At 42.7% G+C, this 9,215-nt stretch overlaps 1 pseudogene; it reads left to right on the top strand.

Moving 5' to 3' along the window:
- The first annotated feature begins 725 nt into the window (after nt 1-725).
- Nucleotides 726-8,002, top strand: LOC118006198 (annotated as a pseudogene).
- The last annotated feature ends 1,213 nt before the right edge of the window (nt 8,003-9,215 follow it).

Here is a 9,215-nt window from a genome sequence, read left to right as displayed (position 1 = left end):
CGAAGGTGGGAGCCCCCGATTGAGAAGCTATTGCAGCAAGCTGGGGGAGAGGTGATGGGGCTGGGGGCAGAGGTGGAAGCTGAGGAGGGCAGAAGGAAGGGAGAGCCAACGGGACCTGATTGTGGGGTGTGGAAGAGAAGCATTAAAGATGACTCAGAGGCTTTAAGAACAGGGGACTGGAAGGATGGAGTTGCCGCCAAATGATGTGGAGAAGTCTGCCAGGAAGATTCAGCCTTGAAGAGATCCTTCTGTTGGGTATCTGAGTGGAGATGCCAAGCAAGCAGGTGGATACACAAGTCTAGAGCTCAGAAAAGTGACCTGGATGAAAAATAGGGATGTGGGGGTCATGGAACATGGATGGTGTGATGGTTAAGTTACACGTCACCTTGGCTACCCTGTAGGACCCAGTTATTTAATCAAACACTCACCAGCTGTTGCTATGAAAGTATTTTGTAGATGTAGATGTGGTCAATTAAGCTCAAAGAAAGGAGATGACCCTTTATACTGTGGGGTGGGCCTTGTGTGATCAGTTGAAGGCCTTAAGAGCAAAAACTGAGGTTTTTCAGAGAAGCAATTCTGCCTCCAGACTGCAGCATCAACTCCTGCCTGAAGGTCAATTGATTTTTTTTGGGGGGGGGGCAGGTAAGATGAGATGACTAACAGCAGGTTTCCATGCTGATGGGAATGAGCTCACAGAGATGGTGAAATTGATACAGGAGACGAAGATGGCTTTGCTGGAGCAGGGCTCCAGAAGGGTGTAGGTTGGCCTTTGATGGAAACGTGGATTTGTCTCCATCAGGAGTTGTCAAGTTGGCAAGTGCATCAGAATTGACCCAAGGGCTTGTTAAAACCCAGAATTCTAGACTCCATCCCAGAGGTTCCAGGCCTGCGATCTGACCTGTAAATTTGCATTTCTTCCCAGTTCCCAGGGAACCCTGATGCTGCTGGTCCGGGACCACACTCTGAGAACCATGGACTTACAGTGAGTCTATGGGAGGCAGAATGTGTAAACACAGATGCTCGACAGAAGAGAGGCGTGGTAGGGGCTAACATTTCCCTCGGGGTGCTTCCGATTTCCCAGTCAATTAGAAAACCAGGCCCCTTGCTGAAACGGGGGAGAGAAGAGAAGGCTGTGGGAACCTGAGGAGAGAGGAAAAGCTGGGGAAATAGTCAATGAGGAGAAATGGAAGAGAGTAAACCAGAGCAGATATATAATAGGCTTGGCATCACTACAGTCCACTGGAGTGTCTCCAGCACGGATTTCAAGTGAGCTCAGGCAACCTGCTGTGCTTTTTTTCCGCCAGCTACATTCAATTGGCAGAGAGCTGGATTTCAGAGTAGTGGTTTTGCTGAGTGAGTGTGAGCAGCTATGACAAAGCAGGAGCGCAAGAGAGCTGAGGATATGGGCAAAGAAAAATGGCAGTGGGTGCCCAAGGAATGGGAGCTGAGTAAGGAGGAGAAAGAAGGGAGAGGGTTGCAGTGCAGGAGAGGGAGGTGAGGACTGAGCCCGAGCAGCATCAACCTGAGCCCTCAACGAGAGGGGATTTCAGTCAAGGACAGTAAGGAGGGGTGGCCAGGCGGTGGGAAGAAACCAAGACCTGGCTCTGATCAGTCCACCCCACCCCACCGCTGGGGACTTGCTCGCTCCCCGTGTCCCTGTGCTCTCACCCCTGCCCAGAGCGGGCCCCGAGCCGCCCAGCTGCTGCACGGCCTCTCTCTGGCTGTCGCCCGACTCCGGGTACAAACAGCAGGGACGATGGGTCCGAGTCTGTCCTGCAGGGTCAGCGTTTGCCAGGACAGAAGGGCAAGCCAGGCTCACCCAGATGAAGGCGTCAACCACAGCGTGCCAGGTCTAGCCCACGTGGGAGGGCCCCCCTGATTTTGTATTTAGCTGCCGGCTGTGTTACCGGGACACCACAGGCTGCGGGATGGACACTGATCATGGATCATAGTCTTCTCAGGGGTCATGAGACCCATCCCACCAAGGTGGATCCTGGTATCCTCTGGGGGATTCAGACCTGCCCGAAGCAGATCTGTCTGAAAAAAAATCCTACATCGTGGGCTGCCTTGTGTTTATTGTTCTGCCTCCTACCTTGTTTCAAAGTCTCTGTTTTGTTTCCCATGAGGAAATCCCCAGCGAGGAGGGCCTCGAGTCTGCTTTCATCTTGATCCCCAGCCAGCTTCAACTATTCAGCAATATCCTAGACCACTCGTTCCTACATGTTTTGGCTTCACATCGAAGCTTGTTTTGGACTTAGAGGAAGCATTTGTGAACATTTATTTAACATCCTTTTGCGTTAAAAAATATTAAACACCTCCATAGTCAAGATTATCTAGGTTTGTTGAAGGTTTTCACTATAAAATTTAAGTATTCCATTATGTTGCTTTTCTGGATGGATGATAATGATTTACTCGAAAAAAACACAGGACAAGATCTTTGGCTTTTGTGCTGCATTCCTGCATAAAGCTTAACTATGTTATTTGGAAATGCCAAAGAATAAATCTGAAAGGCCAAGTAGCATTCTGGCTACGAATAGCTCAGCCCTGGGTGATCACAGAACCCCAGACAACAAGAAATGCATTCAGATAAAATATTAATAGAATGGAATGAAAACATATTTCTCCTTGCCTTAGGCCACCTCTATGTGCATTTGACACATGGGTGCTCCTGTCTGAGGGTAACCTAGTCTGTGTCCTTGTGGGACATGAAACCACAGTTGTAATGATACGCTCTAAATTTATTCCAGAGGCACTGATGTGATAATTTGCTATTGAATGAGGTGCTGGATCGTTTATTCTTGTGTTAGGTCTTCCATTATTGTCCTGTCTGTCTGTCTTGCTGTCATGTTTCTGCTCCCACCATGAAGGATCTCATCAGTGCTCTCCATGCCACTAGCATCCAACCAAAAGGAGGGCTGTTTCCTGCATTTGGAAGCACCTTCAGATGGAGGGGATACTACAGATCAACCGTGTGGGTGTGATATTCCCATGCCAGTGAAGAAGCAGCGACTCAAATACTCATCTGGAATGGGCTATTTTTTTTTTTTAATTTTATTTATTTATTTGACACAGAGAGACACAGTGAGAGAGGGAACACAAGCAGGGGGAGTGGGAGAGGGAGAAGCAGGCTTCCCGCGGAGCAGGGAGCCCGATGTGGGGCTCGATCCCAGGACTCTGGGATCATGACCTGAGTCGAAGGCAGACGCTTAACGACTGAGCCACCCAGGTGCCCCTGGGCTATTTTTTTTTTTTTTTGACTACTTCCATTGTAAGTATTTAGATTTGGCTATCATGTATTCACACCTACTTCGTACTAGAGTTTTATTTGGCACTTAAGATATGTCATTTTAATTGAATTACTCCATGTAATCTCATCCCAACCCAGGGGGCATATATTCTTGTCTGAGATGCAGAAAAGAGTGATGAACTTGTCTCTGTCGATACAGGAATACGTGATGCTCTCAGTCCAAGTTCAGTGTTGTTCAAAGCCTCATAATGGGCCCTTCATTTATGTTTTATTTAAATAATTGAATACTGTTTTTATCATTATAAAAGCTACTACATATGCTCATTACAGAGAAATTTTAATGGTATAAAGAGTAAAGTTAAAGTTGTATTTCTGCCACCCAGAGACAACCAGTGCTAACTCATTTACATGTTGACTTTCAGGCTTTTTCTAGAGATGTGTGTGTGTGTGTGTGTGTGTGTGATTTTAACATATTTGAGTTCATACCATAAATAAATCTTATATTCTCCTTTTTAATCACTTGATACTGTATGGTGAGCATGTTTTCCTGTTGTTAAATTTTTCCAAAACATGACAGTTACAAGTAATTTCATGGCTGTATCATGATTTATTTAACATTTCCCTTGCTGGTGGTTGTCAGTTTCTTTCTTTCTTTTTTTTTTTTTTAAAGATTTATTTATTTATTTATTCATGAGAGATAGAGAGAGAGGCAGAGGCAGAGGGAGAAGCAGGCTCCCCGCGGAGCAGGGAGCCCGATGCAGGACTTGATCCCAGGACCCTGGGATCATGACCTGAGCTGAAGGCAGACACTTAACCGACTGAGCCATGCAGGCGTCCCTGTCAGTTTCTTTTTTGATTTTGACTAAGTTCTATAAGCATATCTACCCATAAATCTTGGTCGAAATCTCTGGTTCCTTCTCTAGGCATGGTTTCTAAAACTGGGATTACTGGATCCTGTGCTACATGCTCTTGTTTGAGACATCTAGAAAAATTGTTTGTCATACAAGATACTTCTCTGAGTTAGGACAGAAGGGGTGTGAATGATCCGGTGTTTTCCCGTTGACAATGTTTGCATGTATGTGTATACATGTAGGGGACATACATGTTGGTGAACAATGGTAATTCTTCTCAGATTTGCCTTTTTCTTAGCAGAAGTTCTTCCTAGACCCAAGTCATAACTTGACTGTGAGTCTTACTTTTGTTGGGAATGCAAGTTTTGTCTCTATAGATGGTCTTCATAGGTATTTTCGTAAGATGTCGGGAGCAGCTCAAAAATGCTAGCCAGAAATTATTTGAATCTTGAAAACCCCAATCCTACCAGGGCACTTTAATCTGAAAGATACTTTCGAAGGTGATCTTTGAAGTTTCGGTAGAACTAAGGATTTTCCTCAAAAGCAAAGAAAACATGTGACAAAAATGAGAAGTCCTATAGGGGGACAGAAAAGTGACTGCCACATTGACACACCTTTGTGAAGATTTCCGATACATGAGTGATTTATAATCCTTCTGGAATTAGGGGAAAACATGATGAATTTTTCAAAACTTAACTTGGTCTTCCATTCATTTTCTCCCCTCCCTCTGTTCCCAGGGTCCCTTGTTATCCTTCCTGTCTGACTGGTTAAACACACAACCTTTTAATTTATTTTTGAATAGCATCCTTATGGAAATCTAGGGAGGAGAAAGGCTAGGAGGTCATTTCAATTTTCTCTTCAATCTTTTGTGCCTTCTCTTTTATCCTCCCTAAATTGTAAAGTAATTAGCTTCTTGCATTATTTTGCTTTTTGAACTTCTACAAACATTCACTTTTATTTTCCATATTGTTTTACCAGCTACACAATGCTCCTCTCGATTGGTTAGGAGCGCACAGCAATTCATGTGAAAATGGTCTGTTTTATGTTTATTTCCTCCTCCTTTTTTCCTTGCAGAGTCTAATGCCCCATCACTGTGGTTTTCATGGCTTTCATTCTTTGTCGTCTGCTGGTGTTCACTGTACTTTGCTCTTCCCCATGCTTTCCTTTGTTCTGATCCTTGCCTCTGCTTCTCTTCCCCCTCTGCCCCTTGGCAGAACAGGTTCTCAGACATTGTTGCACATCTGGTCCATTTATAGACAATAACTTCCGACTGTTTCCTTTCCTCGGTTTCCGTTGGGATTCATGGAGTCATAGAGTGAATGCTGGCGTTGCTGTTTTCCCTCAGGCATAATATTTCTCACACCACTTTTTTTGTGATTTTCCTGATTCTACTTCTTTGGTTTCATTTTAAGTCCCACAAAACGAATCCTCCAGAGGGTAAGCTTAAGCAAGATTTCGATATGGGCTTTACTTAGGGAGAGCAAAGTGAATTTATACTTGCACCTTAGTGGCTACCTTCTGTTTTTTACAAGTTCATATATTTTTTCCCCTATGATTTAGCTATGTATAAAGAAGCTTCCTGGAATATTCTCTTAGTTATCTTGGTGTGCATCTCTACAAGAGTATTCCAGTGAGAAAAGGCAACAGGACCTATTTTTTTCTTTCTTTCTGATAGGAAATCCCTGAAGAGAATTTTTTCTGTTTCCAATTCAGACAAAGCTTCTCATCCCTGAGGAAATAGTTCCCGTGTAAGGTTAGAGATAAGGAACTCTCACAAATTGCAAATCATTCTCCGTTCCCAGAAGGGTGTTTTTTTTTTTTTTTTTTTGAAAGAGATCCTCTCCCGGAGTGGTGTGAAGTTTGTCACTCTTTCTTTTCTGGATTCCAACAAGTAGGTGTCAAGCCCAGATTTGTTAGCAGCTTTTGTGCTATCTTTTAAAAAGGAGGGATGGAAGGAAAAGATTCAGATCATCGCAAACTTTCACCCAGAAACTCATTATGGAAAAATGAAGGTTTTCAGGACAACTTACAGGTTCTGTGTTGCGATGTACTCAGGCCTCACCCACGTACTCACACGAATGGTATCTTTGTTCTGGTTGGGAAAAGATGCATCACCAGCAATATAGCTTAGTCTGAAATGCCATGAACTCTAAGATTTTTTTCCCCTGGGAAGCTGGTGATCTGAACCAAGTTTTAGTAATATTAATAACCCAAGATTGGGGTCCTTTGACTCTCCTGAAAGATATAAAAGGTACAGTATCCTGTTTTGTGCCTTTATATGCAGAAATTCATTTTGTATTTTGTATTTCGTTTCTTAGGGTTCTTTTATTTGGGGGGTCATGTCGGTGGGTACGAGAACAGTGAGCAGAGTGTTGGACAGGCTGAAGACCCACCTCTGGCAGGTTCAGCGTGCTCAGTAAGGGCAGAAGGATTTGAGACAGAATATTCTATTATTGTCAAGGTGGGGCTGGGGAAAGGATCTCCGCATTCTCATAATACAAGAGCAGGATGTGGTGCTCTGCTGTACACTTTTCATTTGTCAAGGGCTCTGAGCATCCAGGAAAATGATGGTGGATGGTACAAGGCTCAAGGGGACCCACATGAACCAGCCCAAAGACAGTGTCACTTAAAGTCATCCAGGTTCCCATTGCTGTATCTCTCCAGAGGAGCACATGGGACTAGCCCCAGGATTTGGAAATGATGTCAGATTTCAGGGTTCTGGAAGACGGTTCAGTAGAGCTGTATGAAAAGCTGGGTAAAGTGGTCTTCATGAACGGAAACTGTCTGGAGCCAGAACAAGGTGCTGTCTGAACATTTATGCCTCGTTTTATCGCAGCGATTACTGGCTGTCCAGGAACAGGGTAGTAATTACTATTGCAACCCTTGCAACCCTTGTGTTTGATGACACACACACATCATCAGAGAGCAGGCACAGAGAATCACAGCCCACTGGATAACAGACAAAAGGCATTAAAAGGCTGCATAAAAATATTTCAAAGAGGGCGCCTGGGTGGCTCAGTTGGTTAAGCGACTGCCTTCGGCTCAGGTCATGATCCTGGAGTCCCGGGATCGAGTCCTGCATCGGGCTCCCTGCTCGGCGGGGAGTCTGCTTCTCCCTCTGACCCTCCTCCCTCTCATGCTCTCTGTCTCTCATTCTCTCTCTCTCAAATAAATAAAATCTTTAAAAAAAAAATATTTCAAAGAGCAGAAGGAGTTTAGGGAAAATGACAAACGGTTCTTCTTTGAAGTGAATACATAGGAAGCCTATCTATGAAAAAGCTAAGCATTGCCACAAGGAATATAGGCAGGTGGACAGAACTGAGATTTGAATGGCTAGCAAGAGGAGCCAGCAACTTCTCCATACCTGTGGAACCCAAATCGGCGTTTGTCATCAGGATTGGAGGTATCAATGGTGTGAGCCCAAGCACTCGACAGGTATTGGAACTTCTTCACCTTCACTGGATCTTCAGTGGCACCTTCGTTAAGCTCAACAAGGTTTCAGTTAACATGCTAAGGATTGTGGAACCATATATAGCATGGGGGGACCCAAACCTGAAGTCGGAATGGATTGATCTATAAGCCTGGTTATGGTAAAATCAACAAGAAGCCGATGGCCCTGACAGATAACACATAGATCACTCGATTTCTTAGTACATAGGGTGTCATCTGCAGAGAGGATCTGATTCCTGAGATTTTTCCATTGGAAAACATTTCAAAGAAGCAACTTTTTATGGACCTTCAATTATCTTCTCCACAAGGGGGAATGAAGTAAAAGGCCACCCATTTGGTAGAAGGTGGGGATGCTGGCCACAGGGAAGACCAGATCGATAGGCTTATTAGAAGGATGAACTAAGGTATCTACCAGGATTATTTTTGTAATCCGGTCAGTTAATAAATGGCCACTTTCAAATTGAAAAAAAAAAAAAAAGATGAAGTGAATACATAGGAATGAAGAAAATTACCAAAGTTATTTTGCAAAGGTATTAACACAATTTCCTCTACCCTGAAATTTTAAAGTGGCATAGATATTTAAGTCTTCCATTTGTATAAAGGAAGGATAAGTTCCTATTTTCCTACATCAAAGTGTTTTTTTTCTTATACTAATGTGTAACCATTAAGACCATCACTTGCAGTTAGCCCATTTTCCCTTTGAATCTGACTCTTAGCCAGCATCCTTCCTTTCATCCAATTCCAAAAAAAAATCTAAAATGAGGAATGTAAAAAGAAAGAGCAAATGTTGTGCCACTTCTTTCAGAGGATTATTAATTTGTCAGTGTATTTTCTCCTCAATTTGGCCACAACCTTCTCAGAGTTTGGACTAACATTTGGATTAACATTTTGTTTGGATTAACATTTTTCCACAATGAAACAGAAACCATTTAAAAAAAAGCAATTGCCTTTTGTGTATTAACCTTCTATCCTATGACCTTGTTATCTTCTCTTATTAGTTCCAGGAGTTATTTTGTACGTCCTTTGGAATTTCCTACATAGACGATCATACTGTCTGTGAATAAAGACAATTTTATTTCTTCCTTTCCAATATATATAACTTTTATTTCTTTTTCTTGTCTTATTGCACTATTAGGATTTCTAGTATAATGTTGAATAGGAATGGTGCAAAAGAACATCTTAGCATTTCCCTGATCTTAAGGGAAAAGCATCCAGTCTCTCACCATTAAGTATGATGTTAGCTACTGGTTTGTTGTTCTTCTTTTGGAAATGTTCTAAAATAAAGTTGAGGAAGTTCTGCTTTCTTTTCAGTGTGCTGAGTTTTTATCATGACTGGATGTTGAATTTTGTCACATGCTTTTTCTGTATCAACTGACATGATTTTTTTCTTTAACCTGTCAATGTGGCGGATTACAATGATTGCTTTTTTAATGTTGAAAGAGCATTGCATACCTGAAATATTTCCACTTGGTTGTAGAGTATAATTCTTTTTACACAATTTTGGATATTATTTGCTAATAATTTGTTGAGGATTTTTCAGTCTGTGTTCATGAGAGTTACTGGTCTGCAGTATTCTTTTCTTGTAATGTCTTTGTCTGGCTTTGCTCCTATGATAATGCTGACCTCATAGCATGAGTTAAGAAGTATTCCCTCTACTTCTATCTTCT

The sequence above is a fragment of the Mirounga leonina genome, unplaced genomic scaffold (genome assembly GCF_011800145.1).
Source record: "Mirounga leonina isolate KUSES-001 unplaced genomic scaffold, KU_Mleo_1.0 Mir_95, whole genome shotgun sequence".
Classification (NCBI taxonomy): domain Eukaryota; kingdom Metazoa; phylum Chordata; class Mammalia; order Carnivora; family Phocidae; genus Mirounga; species Mirounga leonina.
The sequence above is the reverse complement of the archived record's forward strand: the minus strand, read 5'-3'. Positions and strand labels throughout refer to the sequence as shown.